The 14,723-nt window shown below is 45.7% G+C and overlaps 1 long non-coding RNA gene across 1 annotated transcript in view; it reads left to right on the top strand.

Moving 5' to 3' along the window:
• LOC122463495 overlaps positions 1–14,723 on the top strand; it is a 169,028-nt gene that overhangs the window by 142,747 nt on the left and 11,558 nt on the right. Inside the window, exon 2 of the long non-coding RNA XR_006286920.1 lies at positions 7,522–7,565. This is a non-coding gene — a long non-coding RNA (uncharacterized LOC122463495). The remainder of the gene's footprint in view (positions 1–7,521; positions 7,566–14,723) is intronic.

The raw sequence follows: 14,723 nt of genomic DNA, 5'->3' as shown, positions 1-14,723 counted from the left end.
CCTCTGCCCACAAAGTATCTCACCCTATAATCGTGCTGCCAGCACAAAATGAGAAAAGCAGAGAGGAGATGGATAGATACGAATATCTCTTCCCCCCCTTCTCATCTTTATTGTGTAATAATTTTAAAAGAAGATAAATTATTAAATGGCTGAAATATTCTTCAAACTCTAATAAGAAAAGCATCTTTAATTGAAATGGTAAAAAAAAAAAAAAATTTAAATGTGGGACCCAACCACTGATTATTTTTTTTTAACACTCATGTTTCTTTTTTACTTGGGAATGGCCATGCATTAATATATCCATGTCCCTAGCCATTGGCATGAATGATTTCAGCAGAGGAAATTCATAGATTCCAAGGCCAGAAGGGAGCACTGTGATCATCTAGTCATCTCCTGTATAGTACAGGCCAGAGAACTTCCCCACAATAATTCCTAGAACAAATCATTTAGAAAACCATCCAATCTTGATTGAAAAATTGTCAGTGATGGAGAACCCACCATGACCCTTGGTAAATTGTTTCAATGATTAATTACTCTGACCATTAAAAATTTGTGCCTTATTTCCAGTCTGAATTTATTTAGCTTCAACTTCCAGCCATGGATCATGTTAGACCTTTCTCTGCAAACTGAAGAGCCCATTATTAAATATTTGTTCCCCATGCAGGTACTTGTAGACTGTAATCTACTCACCTTTAACCTTTTTATTAAGATAAATAGATTGAGCTCCTTGCGTCCATTACTATAAGGCATGCTTTCTAAAACTTTACTCATTCTCATGGCTCTTCTCTGAACCCTCTCCAATTTTTCAACATCCTTCTTGAATTGTGGACACAAGAACTGGATGCACTGTTCTAGAAGTCATCACACCAGTTCCAAATAGAGGTAACCTCTCTAACCTATTTGAGAACCCTCTGTTTATGCAGCCAAGGATCATATTTGCTCTTTTGGACACAGAATTGCACTGAGAACTCGTATTCATCTGGTTATTCACCATGACCACCAAATCTTTTTCAGAGTCACTGCTTCCCAGAATAGTCCCCAATCCTGTAAGTATGGCCTACATTGTTTGTTCCTAGATGTACACATTTACATTTAGCTGTGTTAAAATGCATATTGTTTTCTTGTGCCCAGTTTACCAAGTGATCTAGATTGCTCTGTATTAACGATCTGTCCTCTTCATTATTTACCACAAATGAATGGTCCTGTTTTAAACTGAGAGCTGGTCAGTAGTGAAGAATTTTTAATAAGTCCTTTCATCAGAAAAGAGATTATCAAGTTTGCAAAATCTTCTCCAGGCTTTGGAGCCAGTATTCTATAGCAGTGGGTTATTTTGCCCCTGGTAATACAATCTGTAATTTGATGCAATTCTGTGCTAATAAAGTAATACATTTTTAAAAATCAAATAGGCACAGTGTGTTATGAAAGGGCTGTTATTACACGGAGCTCTCTGGATGTGTAATGTGGGTATTTCAGACCCTGGATTACTGGAGGGTTTTCTGCCTGGTAATACTGGCAAATTATGTAAGCAGTTGTGTAAACTGTATTGTCGCCTAATGAATAAAGCATAGGTCTGGGTTCCAGGAGACCTTGTTTCTGTTCCTGACTTTGCCTGGTTGGTGACCTCTGGCTAGTCACTTATCATCTCTGTCCCAGATCCTCAAAGGTATTTAAGCTCCTAATGTCCATGCCTCAGTTTCCCATCTGTAAAATGGGGACAGTAGCACTTTCTTACCTCACAGCGGTATTTAAAGATTGTGAACTGCTTTGAGATCTACCAATTATAAGTGATATATTATTTGAGCAGTTTCAGAGTAGCAGCCGTGTTAGTCTGTATTCGCAAAAAGAAAAGGAGTACTTGTGGCACCTTGGAGACTAACAAATTTATTTGAGCTAAGCTTTCGTGAAGTGAGCTGTAGCTCACAAAAACTTATGCTCAAATAAATTTTAGTCTCTAAAGTGCCACAAGTACTCCTTTTATTATTTAAGCACTAAGCATTATTGTTGTTACTTCACCACACTGTGCCTCAGTTTTCCCATCTGTAAAATGGGAATAATGCTACTGACCTCCTTTATAAAGTGCTTTGAGTTCTATGGTTGGAGAACCAGCAGGGAGAGGAAGATCCATTTAATTTTTCAATGGAGGATTTGGGAGGTGAATTTACTACCCGGGGAAAACAATGGCATGGTCCTCTGCCAATGCACCTCAGTCATGTCCTACCACAACTCACCTATGTCTCTGCAACTCTGCTACTCCACTCCTATACTTGCCCACGATTTTTTGCCAATGCACCTCAGTCCTGCACTGCTATTCCAGTCCTGGGGGGTCCCTGCCAATGCACCTCTGTCCAGGCCTGTAGCACCCTGCGGGTTTTCAGTGCTATTTCCCCCTATGCAGCACTGCCAAGGCATCTCAGTCATGATCTGTCACAGTTCCTTCTTTTTCCATCCTGGGTCGCGGCATGTCTATGCCAGGACATCTCAGTTCTGATCTGCTGAGCTCTTGCTGGGTCCCCACACTGCTTTGTCAGTGCCCCTCCATCATGATTTACACCAGCCCTGCATTTTCAAACTCATGTTCCCTAGATCATTGTACCCCAGTTCTGACCTGGGATGGCCCTGGTGCTAGCTGTATCAGTGCACCTTATCCCTGACATGCCACATACCTCTTCTCCAGCACCAGTCCGAAACTACCTCCCAGACTGGCCAATACTCCTTAGTCCTGACCTGCACTAGCCCCTGCTATTCCATTCTGCGCTCCTGACTCCCATAGCTCTGCCAGAGCCTCTCAGCCCTTACCTGACACCCTTCCCATTGCAGTCCTGAGCCTTCCCTAAGATATTGACCCATCTCAGATGTTGTGGCATGTCTATATGGAGGTCTAATAGGAACCGGAGTGAAATGAGTGAGACTCATTTCACTTGAGCCCAAGCCTTTTGCTTTGAGAGGTTAGTGTCTTTCTGCACCAGCCATGAGCTCTGTGGAAAGCCTCCCTTGGACAAGGGGAAGGAGACTGGTCCTGAGGCACAGCTGCTCCATGCATCCGTAAATGGGAACAGCCACCAGAGCCACTGAGCGTGAGATTAACTTTCCTGTTGTGGCTTGTAGAACAGGTGCAAATACCAATATTGTTTGGGTTTGCAATGATGGATGCCACTCAGGACATGCTGCTGGCTTCCTGGAGATAATGCCCGGAGCCCGGAGCCCTGCATGCACACACTGTGTCAGCAGGTGAGGCTGAAGGACCCACTGTATAACAGTGGGTGGAATCCTGACCCCTTCCAGTCCCTGGCCCTCAATGGAGCAATCTCCAGCACCGGCTGAAATCAGTCCCTCTCACTCCCCCTACTGCTTTATGAAATGCCAGGTCCCTCCAAAATTCCTTCCTACCAACCGCAACATGTGAAGCCTCGGCTTGCTCCCATCACCATGCGGAACGAAGCCCTGTGTCCTGCTGGTTAAGTCTGGGGCTTGTATCATGTTTACGAGCTTTTTTTTTTTTTTTTAAATCTATGGGGGCTAGAAACTTAGGCTTGTCTATGAGAAGAATTAGACAGCGGCAAGCTGGGGTGTGAATCTACCCCACACTAGCCTGCCACAGACTGTCTGGGTGCGCCCTGCCGATGCGTGGTAACACTTTCTTCCAGAGCTTTGAGCTAGTACCATTTCAAAGAGGACTAGCTCAAAGTGCTCAAATGAACTATTAACACGTGTCAGCAGCATTCCCATGGATAGTAGTAAGTCTGCAGCAGGGAAGATACACGCCCTAGCTTGCCGTAGTCTAATTGTTCTTATAGACAAGCCCTTAGTTTAAAAAAAAGAAAGCTTAGATTTTCATCTCATCCCATGTTTCCAGGAGCTGAGACTTTAAGAACAGGAGATACCATGAGAGTTGGCAACATTGTCTCCTTTCCTGGTCCAATGGGCTCTGAACCAGCACACCCCTATGATTAACCCTTTGCGCTCTTAATTAACACAAGAACGTCTTCTGCAACAGAATAAGTGGGCAGCGGGGGGGGGCCCTGCTGTTGCTGAGTTTCTGTGGTCGAGTTAGGCTCAGAAGTTGAGAACGCTGGTGCTGCTGGCTTTTAAAAACTGCCATCATTCCTCACACACTACTGCACGAGATAGCAGGCCTACCATTCAACGCCTGTGCCATAGAGAAGCAGTGGCATGTAGAGGAAAGGCTATTCAGGAGTTGGCTATCAGACTGGTGAATGAAGGCCCCAAGCAGGAGATGGGGCGTAAGAGAGAGTCCGCCTTGAGGGTGGACTTTCCCTTGGCGTGCAGTCTTCTGTGGGCATTCAGGTGATCTCAGATGATTATTAAATGACAGAGAATCAGACCCACTTCCTTTCCAATGGGAAAACCCACAGAATTTCATCTGGAGAATCATCATGGGCCTTGTAGGATTGTAAATTTCAGGGGGAAAAGAGTGATTTATAGGTATAAGTGGGTTTTTATTTGCATTTGAAATCACACTTTTCTGCTAAGCTAATGGACCCCCTATTTCTAGATGACTCCAACATAAAGTGACTGCTAATTACTACAATTAATATAGTGTTCAAGGCTTGCCAGCCAACTCCACTGCAACTTGTATCGCCTACTCATTTTCAATTAAGGCACATTGACAAGTAAAATACGCAGTTATTAAGAGCAGAGCTCTGTTGTGTAATTACATTTTGCTAAGGTCATTAATCTACTGCAATATAAAGCTTTCTGCACCAAATTCAGTGGGGGGGGGGAATATTTTTGGGCAACAACCACATAGAATGAGGACTTCAGTATTTACCATGCCAGGGGCAAAAGGGTGGCGTCTAAGTGGGATATTTCCATCAGTTTTACATCATGCCATAAAGCAGTGTTCTCTTCTTTTGGACACTTTCTGGAACCATCCCTCCATTTCACTTGAGTTCAACGGTCCCATGATCCATGGCTGAAAATGATGAGGAGCTTGGTAATGTATATTCCATATGCGCAGTGATTGCCTAGACCAGTGGCGCTCAACCTTTCCAGACTTGCGTACCCCTTTCAGGAGTCTGATTTGTCTTGTGTCCCCTCAAGTTGCAGCTTACATAAAAACTACTTGCTTACAAAATCAGACATAAACATACAAAAGTGTCATAGGACACTGGTACTGAAAAATTGCTTATTTCTTGTTTTTGCCATATAAACATAAAATAAATCAATTGGAATATAACTAATGTATTTACATTTCAGTGTATAGCATACAGAGCAGTATAAACAAGTCATTGTATGAAATTTTAGTTTGGACTGACTTCACTAGTGCGCTTTATGTAGCCTGTTTTAAAACTAGACAAATATCTAGATGAGTTGATGTATCCCCTGGAAGAGCTCTGCGTATCCCCAGTGGTACGCGTACCCCTGGTTGAGAACCACTAGCCTAGACTGCCCCACAGAGATGCTAAGGAAGTTATTCTACTAGCTGAAGAAGTTTCTTTTTAGCTCAGCTGGTAAGGATCTATCTTTTTTCAGTGGTAGGACCCAGGGTGCAAATCCTGCGTCCCTACGTATGTGTGGGGTTGTTTGTTGCCTGCAGAGCATGTTTCTTCACAGCACTGAGTTAGCCTCCAGGCTGTATGGATATGGGCAGTTTTGTCCCAACTTTTGTTTCTTTAACTGAAAAGCTGTGCCTACTCTATCATGATGACTTTGACTAGCTTTCACTGGTGCTAGAGGTTTGGTGGCTGGAGTGATCCACTCCTGTATCTAATCTTGTGGCAGGCGTTTTAAGGCTTGATACATTTATTTAAGGAGGTAATGTGGCCTAGTGGGTAGTGAACTGACTGGCCCTTGGGAGACCTGGTTTCTGTTCCTGACTCTGTCATTGGTCTGCTGGGTGAGCTTGGGTAAGTCATTTCTGCACTCTGTGCCTCAGTTTCCCCATCTGTAAAATGAGGATAGTGTTACTGTATTACTCTGTAAACAGCTTTGAGATCCTTGGATAGGAGATGCAATATAGGCACTAAATATTCTTATTGCATGGGATTTTCCAAGGAGCCTTGAGGCTTCCGATGTGAGCTGGGCACCTAACTCCTTTTGATTGCTTTGAAAATCCCACTGTTATCTACAGAGCTCTGTGGACGCATCTAGCAGGACAGTGTATGGAGTAAAGCAGCAATTATAGTAATCAACATAAAACTGTCATTGTCTGCACAGTGATGCTGTGAAACTGACCTTGGATGGGATTCCACATTTGTCACCTCTCAGTAATTTCTACATCAAATGTGCGCAGGCTACAAGAGTGAAGATAATTTTTCTACCCACTGGCCATTCAGATTCAACCTGAGATCTGAGCGCTAAGGTGGGCTCTTTCCTTCTCTGGCATTATCTCCAATAATGGAAGTTTGACAGGTGAAATTAACGCCGTCGCTGTCACCATCCCCCCCGGCACCGACACCTGTGCAAGCCTGTTATGGTCGGTGAGTCCGCATGGGCGTAACTGATTGGAACTCGTTGAACAATTCTGTGGCGGGGACCCTGTGTGGGGTCCCAACTCTCAGGCTTCAGCCCGAATGTCTACACCGCAATTTTACAGTCCTATGAGCCCGAGTCAGCCGACACAGGCCAGCCACAGAGGTTTAATTTACAGTTTAGACATGGCCTGAATGCACACCAGGAGCTGATCTGATGTGTAAAAGGGATGCTGTTAGTCACCTCTCTGAGCATAGCTAAGCTTTAATGTGAAATCTGAGTGTATTAATTGAAGCTTTCCACTGGCCTGGGCCACAGCCTTCTTGCCTCTTTACTTGGATGCACATGAATGTGGACCTGATACCTTTGCACTCTTGCATGTGTGTTTTGCTGGCGTCAGCTACCCATCTACTAAAGACACCCACAGCTCAGACCGAAACTATATGACTAGGGTAGACACAGCTATCAGAAAAGTTGGGGGCGAATAAATAAAGAGGAGAAGCTAGTTTGAAAGGTGGCTTAGAAACAAACCTCCGTCCATCCAAAGTAGAGACGGAGCAGTGACTCCCAAGTGCCTGGAGCAGCAGTTGGTGAAATCAGATGCGAAATATGACAGCATTAGGGCACAAGTGGTGACAAGATGCAATGATGTGATTCTAATAAAGATAGACATAGGTCTTTAACACGGCCAAGCTGATGCTTCGACTGTTTGCAGCGCAGCACTGGGGATGTGGCTGGAGTCTGCTGATTGCCAGAGTCTGACTGATCCGGGGTCAGACACTAAAAATCACTCTGTCCTCTAGCTGCTGGATGTCTAACTTTGCAAAACCATAGAAGCAATCTGCACAATGCACAAGGCCCAGAAAGTAACCCTGTACAGTGCCCACTCCTGTTCAGCTCCAGAGGGGTCTGATTTAAAAACCTCTTTCTCTCACAAAATAGGTATGGTTGCGGCTTTCTAGTGTCCATTTCTGAACCTACTGAAATAAAGTCCTTGGTTTACCAAGTTCAGCATTAAGGAAAGGTGGGTAGAGCTCACTGGCTCAAGGGGGTTAGTTATGATGATGATAATCTCTAGCTTTTTTCTAGGTGGTATTTTTCATCCATTGATCTCAAAGCACATCACAAAGCAGGTCAGTATCATTATCCCCATTTTACAGATGGGGAAAGTGAGGCACAGAGCGGTGAAGTGGGTTCCCTAAGGTCACCCAGGAAACCAGGGGAAAAGCCAAGTATAGAGTCCAGGTCCACTGTGCTATCCACGAGGCCACCCTGCCTCCCTGAGGGGAGAAACAAAGAGGTCACTGGCTGCTACAGGTCGACAGCCAGTTATTACAGATGGAATCTAACTGGGGCCTTGTAGTGAAGGCCATTGACTCATGTGAGTTCTGTGAGGGGAGATAAATGGCAGTTGATGAGGGGCTTGGCCACTGCAATGATAAGAGCCGTCGAAATACCTCAGCACTGAGGCACCCCAAATCAATGGTCTCTCAAAAGGTCAGACCTAGCAGAGCAAGCACTCAGGTCAGCTGGGTTCTGTCCGCAGCTCTACCATTCACATAATATGGGCCTGACTTTCAGAGGCACCTGCCGACGGCCTTGGCTTCAGTTGAGTTGAGTGTTCAGCACTTCTGAAAACCAATCCCTGTGCTATCTTGGGCAGATCGTTTAAGCTTTCTGGGTCTTGGCTCCCCTAATGAGGAATGGGTATAATAATCCTGAAGCCCCTTTGACAAAGGCTTTGCGCTCTATGGGTCAAGGAGGGGGTTGGATTAGGACAAAGTATTCTTAGGGCAAGGACAGAGCTTATCTTTCTTGCTTAGCTTTACCCAGGCAAATCTCCCACTGAAGCCAGTCAGACTAAGTCCTAGCTCTTTACCACAGTCATTGCACATTATCTCTTCAATCCTTACTCAGACAGAACTCCCATTAGCCCCAGGAAAAACCAAGTAAAGCCCTCAGGATTTGAATCATCATTATCAGTAAGGCTGCCCAAGAAGGCTGAGAATCGCTGGTACACAAGGTCCTGGCTAACAAGCCCTAAATATCGTGTCTCTGCACCTGAAATAAAAGATCAAACTCGTATCCTCAGATGGTAGTTCCTTGAGACTCGCAGCACCCCTTTCAGGAGAGGATTGTCCTTGCTTTGTATGGGGAAACGGGGGCACAGAGAGGTTCAGTGTCTTGCCCCAGGTCACCCAGCAATTGTCTGAAAGAGCTGGGAATAGACTCCAGAAGCCCTTGCTCCAAGCACTGTGTGCTTACCTGACAGCCCTTTATTCTTCAGCAGGAAGCCGAGGAGAAATTGTGCCAGGCATGTGAAATTGAAGTTGCAATGAAACCCTTCCCTTCCCCGAGTCCCATACAGTGGGGTATGACACCCAAGCTGAGAAATCAAGTTCTCTTCTGCTGTAATATCCTTTAACCATCAGCAGATGAATTTTACTGTTTAAACCTTGGTTTAAATATTAAGCAGAAAAGCTTTTCTGTCTCCTGGTGGTTAAAGCAGGATGGTAGCCCCTCTGTGAACTCCTGTCCTGGGCCTGGGGCTCTTCCCATTGTCCTGTAGAACAAATAAGTTGCTCAATCCTGGAGAGGTTAGTGGTGTGTGATCCTCCCAGTCAGAGAATAGGTGCCCTTGCTTTCCCCTCTTTGGCTTCCCCCATGGACATTCACCATTTAGCCTGGTGGTTCTTCAGTGTATCACTTGGTTCTGGCTCCACCTTCTGTGACAGCTCATTGGCTTCAAGTATTAACTGGAGAGAGTACGCTCTGTCATCTTAAGCCCCTGGGTGGTGGAGGAGGATGCATGGAAATTCTCCAGCTTCTCTGCAATGTCCTTATGTTCCATAATTGCCCCTTCCCCTCCACACTTTCTCTCCCCTGCTCCAGAAGATCCACTGATTGTTTTGCATAGTTCCCGCCTCTGATATAGGAAATAGTATTTGTTTTTCTTGTCTTAGTTCCCTATCAAACTCCCTCTTACCTCTCCTAACTACCAGCTGATGTCTGACCTGCTGTTAGTAGTGTATGCTCCCTGCTTCATTCGGGTTGGTTTTCCATGCCTTGAAGGATTCCTGTCTGGATCAGGCAACCTCTTGTACCTGGCCGTTTAATCAGACTGCTGTTTTTCCTCTTGTGTGTATGGGGGTATGCAGCCTTCTGGGACTCTGCTATAGGGTGTTTAATCAGCCTCCTTGCTGAATGTAAGGCATTAATTTCCCTCCTTGCCACTACTAGCTTCCCCTTGTTTATTCCTTCCCCCCACCCACGGTTCCTCAGACGTTCTTGTTAAACCCTGGATTTGTGCTGGAAATGGCCCACCTTGATTATCATACACATTGTAAGGAGAGTGATCACTTTAGATAAGCTATTATCAACAGGCGAGTGGGTTGTGGGGGAAGGGGGGGGGAGAGAAAACCTGGATTTGTGCTGGTAATGGCCCACCTTGATTATCATACACATTGTAAGGAGAGTGATCACTTTAGATAAGCTATTACCAGCAGGAGACTGGGGTGGGGGGAGAGAAAACCTTTTGTAGTGATAAACACCCATTTTTTCATGGTCTGTGTGTATAAAAACATCTTCTGTATTTTCCACAGTATGCATCCAATGAAGTGAGCTGTAGCTCATGAAAGCTAATGCTCAAATAAATTGGTTAGTCTCTAAGGTGCCACAAGTACTCCTTTTCTTTTTGCGAATACAGACTAACATGGCTGTTACTCTGAAAGCTTCCACACTGTTTTCAAGTCCCTCCCCTTCTGAAAGTTAGTGTCATGGTGCTAGAGGTTCCTTGCGTGGGAATGTTTGAATTTGAGTGTATAGTGGTCATGGTGACTTACTGGCTCAGCTGTAGTTACTTCTTGAACCAACTCTTTGGCATTACTTAGTCTAAGTGGCAAATATCCACTTTTATGCTCTACAGCCAGCCCAAGAAACAATTGAAGCATCGGGGAATTCTTTCTTTCTCTAAGCCTTGTGCCGTTTGAGATGCTTGACCAGTTTATATGTGGAGTGCTAAGTCCCCTATTATTACCCTGCCATTAGACCTAGGGCTTGTCGATGCATGAAAGCTATTCTGGAATAAGATGGGGTCTGAAGTTAGAGAGTAATAGCAGTTTTGGAATAAGAGTGTCCGTACTTGGAGCTGTTCCAGGAGAACTCCATGTGTAGGCAAGCCCTTAGCTGCTGCTTCGAGCTGTCTCACTTCTGCATGCTGAGTCTCCTTTTCCTGATTTGCACATGGCTCTGGATTTGTATCCATACACTGTGTGGTCCTCTCTGCGCAGAAACTGTGTCCTATTAGATTCCATGGAATCTTGCTGGTACTCTCCACCACCTCTGTGACCTGTCCTGTCCTTCCGGTATTGCTTATATCCAGGTGTAACAGTATCTCATTGCTTTTTTTGTCATTCTACCATAAGTAAGGTTAAGCACCAGATGTAGCGTGCTGCACTGAGTCGTAGTAAGTCTCCAGTTCCTTGCATGACTGACTGAGTGCAGCAGCGGAGAGACGGGGGCATGACCAAAGAATAGCCATGGCTGAGGAGCTATACTTGTAAGAATGACCCTCTGCGCTTAGTAGCAGGAGTAACCTGTTAGTATCTTATTAATGCAGGATTGGGAGCTCACCTGTAAACCTCTCTTACTATGTGTGGGTCTTTGTCTCCCTTTAGCAGCTGGCCACAGAAGAGGTGTATGGGTCTTTATATGCCTATAATGTCCTTTAGCTCAAGGGGCAGCAGCTCATGCTTTTGGGATCAAACCCCCCTTTTGGACCAAGCAGGGTTATGCGCATATTCCCCATCCTGCTCAATGCTGTTCAGCTCATGCTTACATGCCTAGCACCCTGCACTGGCAGGATGCAGGGTCAAACCCCAAAGAGGGAAGTCTAGAATAACATGGCTCAACCGGAGATTAGGGGAGAGCCTTCTAGTTAGTGAGCTCTTTGGCACATGGACTGTCTCTTCTATATGTTTGTACAGCACCTGGCTCACAGGTGCCTTCAGGGCTACTATAATACAAGTAACAGAATATTAGGGGGAGTGCATGAGAGGTAGGAGGGACTCAGACATGTGCCTTAGCAGGATTGTACCTAGACTGTAAGCACTTTGGGGCAGGGACCCTCTCTTTGTTATGTGTACAGCACCTAGCACAATAGAGCCTTGATCCTTGGGTGCATGTCTCCAGGCGCTACTCCAAGACCCAGGATGGAATTTTCAATAAAAGCCTGAGGTCGTTGGACACTCGAAACTCATTGAAGTCCAGTTGGAGTTGGGCACTAAACTGACTTGCACGCCTTTTGAAAATCCCACCCATCATCAAAATTGCTCCCCAGCCTTCCTAATGCTGTGATGCCCCTTTATCTTATTGTGGTAGCAAGTCTGCAGATCCTGACATGTCCCCTATGGTGGAGGGTTGGGAAGCTGGAGAGTCTGGACGCAGAAAGGCTGTCCCCACCTAGAGTGCATTCTAGTTGTGTGCATTGCTACTAGAGGCGGCCATGAATTATGGATGAGCCAAGGAGTGGAGGGAAGCAGGTCTGGGATTAATGATGCTTGGACAGGCTCCTATCTTGTTGATTTCCTTGGCATTCTTCCTCCTGCAGTAATCCCTTAACTCCCTGCTGTTTTTTTACACACACACACACACACACACACACACACACACACACACACACACACTGCTGTACAGGCTGCAGCAGCCACAGCTCTGGAGTGAACCTGCTGCACAAACCCAGCTTTTAATTAGGCAAAGGGGAGGGAGGGATCCAGAGACAAGCCATAGGGAAAGAGAAATTTGTTAGCTCTGGTTCTCTCCATTATGAAACAATTTGATTCAGAGTCTGGAGAAGAGGGGTGGTCGAATGGGGGAAATAATCCAGCACTAATGTATGAACCCGCCCTTCCCAATGGTGAAATAAATCAAACCACAGAGCCAAACACCCAGCCACAAAATAGACTGGCAAGGAAGGGTGAAGCTCAGGGCAGTGCTGGTACTGAGGGTCATCTGGATTCCCCATTCACAACAGGTGATGCTGTAAATTGGCTACTCTAAAGTGGTGCTTTGTCCTAATTTGGTTTAATTAAGTTAATACTAAGATTTTTAAAAATGATTTTGGGTACCCAAGGTGAGAGGTCTGATTTTTCTTTTCAGAAGGCAGGTGCTCAGTGCGGCCTGAAAACCAGATTGCCACACGTCTCCCCCACATGCCTCAAGTTGGGCACCCAAAATGTGAAGGACCCAAAATCAGACAATGCCGATTAGATGAGATCAGAACATTTTGTGGGAATGTGTCAATTTCATTGCATCTTCTGTTGGAAACCCAACTGGTTTCCTGCCAGCTAACCTACCTTGTGGGCTGCCGAAGAGCCAAGATCCTGGGAGCCCAGCTGGAGTCAGGGCTTTTGGGTTTCTAGGCTCTCCGCTCCATGTGAAGGAGTCTGGCAGCTGTGAAAGCCTCCCACGCAGCTGAGGTCTAGAGCAGTGGCTCAATCTTTCCAGACTGCTGTACCCCTCTCAGCAGTCTGATTTGTCTAGTGTACCTCCAAGTTCCACCCTCCTCACTTTAAAATGATTAGGGGACTGGAACACATGAGTTATGAGGAGAGGCTGAGGGAACTGGGGATGTTTAGTCTACGGAAGAGAAGAATGAGGGGGGATTTGATAGCTGCTTTCAACTACCTGAAAGGAGATTCCAAAGAGGATGGATCTAGACTGTTCTCAGTGGTAGCAGATGACAGAACAAGGAGTAATGGTCTCAAGTTTCAGTGGGGGAGATTTAGGTTGGATATTAGGAAAAACTTTTTCACTAGGAGGGTGGTGAAGCACTGGAATGCGTTACCTAGGGAGGTGGTGGAATCTCCTTCCTTAGAAGTTTTTAAGGCCAGGCTTGACAAAGCCCTGGCTGGGATGATTTAATTGGGGATCGGTCCTGCTTTGAGCAGGGGGTTGGACTAGATGATCTCCTGAGGTCCCTTCCAACCCTGATATTCCATGATTCTGTGATGAAAACTACTTCCTTACAAAATCGAACCTAAAAATACAAAAGTATCACGGCACGCTAGCACTGAAATATTGCTGACTCTCATTTTTATCATATAATTATAAAATAAATCAATTGCAATATAAATATTGTAATTACATTTCAGTGTATAATATACAGAGCGGTGTAAACAAGTCATTGTATGAAATTTTAGTTCATAGGGACTTTGCTTGTGCTTTTTCTGTAGTCTGTTGTAAAACTAGGCCAATATCTAGATGAGTTGATGTACCCACTGGAAGACCTCTGTGAACCCCCAGAGATATGCTGACGTTTGGTTGAGAAACAGTGGTCTAGTGGCTAGAGCCAAGGGCTGAAAGTCTGGAGACCTGGTTTTATTCCTGGCGGGGTCATCAACTCGTGGCATGCCCTGGGGCAAGACACGTTAAGTCAACAAGTTCAAACCTGGCAACCTAGAGTCAGTACCGGGTTTATAGTGGCGCCATGGAGCCAGGCCCATGCTCAGAAGGGGGGGCTTGGCTGGGCCCCTCCAGGCAACTGGTATCAGGCCCACAAAAGGTTAATTGGGCTCTGCCTAGAGTTAAACACCTCAATCCATGTTCAGACGGCTTGATTCTTCGAGGGGCTGAAAAACAGGCCACTAAATGGAGATTTAGAGACCCAAGTTTGAAAGTGTTGGCCCACATCTCTCTGAAAATACTTTGCCATGAGAGAGCACTTTTCATCCATAGATCCTGAACCACTTTGCAAAGAAAAAAGGTCTCTCTCCCTCTCCCTCCCTGCTTTGCTTTGGGGAAACAGGCACAGAGTGGATGTGACGTGCCCAAAGTCGCACAAAATCCGTGACCAAGCTGGGATCAGAACCCAGGGCTCTAACCCATAATAGGCCAATGCCCTACCCATTGTATCCTACTACTTGAGTTCCTCTGAGTCAGGCTCATTCTGTACTGTGCTGGCTGGCTCCTCACGGTGCTCGAGCCCTGCTGCTGACTGTCACTGACTGTTTCGTAACATTTGCCTTCAGGTAAAATCATGGGGCCACATCTTCAGCTGATGCAGATGGGTGTAGCAGTGACTTGAATGGAGCTATGTTGATTTACACTGGCTGAAACTCCAGTCTAGAGACAGGACCCATCCTCCCACCTTCTCCAGTGCAACCTCTGCTCATCCAGGATTATTTTCTACACAGCATTCCAGGGAACACTGTGTAGCTTGAACTTGAAGAACCTCAGAGATTCCACTTCAACAGTAGCTGTGTGGGGAAGGGGGACAGGACAGGACAGGAGGT

The sequence above is a fragment of the Chelonia mydas genome, chromosome 21 (assembly GCF_015237465.2).
Source record: "Chelonia mydas isolate rCheMyd1 chromosome 21, rCheMyd1.pri.v2, whole genome shotgun sequence".
Lineage (NCBI taxonomy): Eukaryota > Metazoa > Chordata > Testudines > Cheloniidae > Chelonia > Chelonia mydas.
This window is presented reverse-complemented; position numbering and strand designations above follow the sequence as displayed.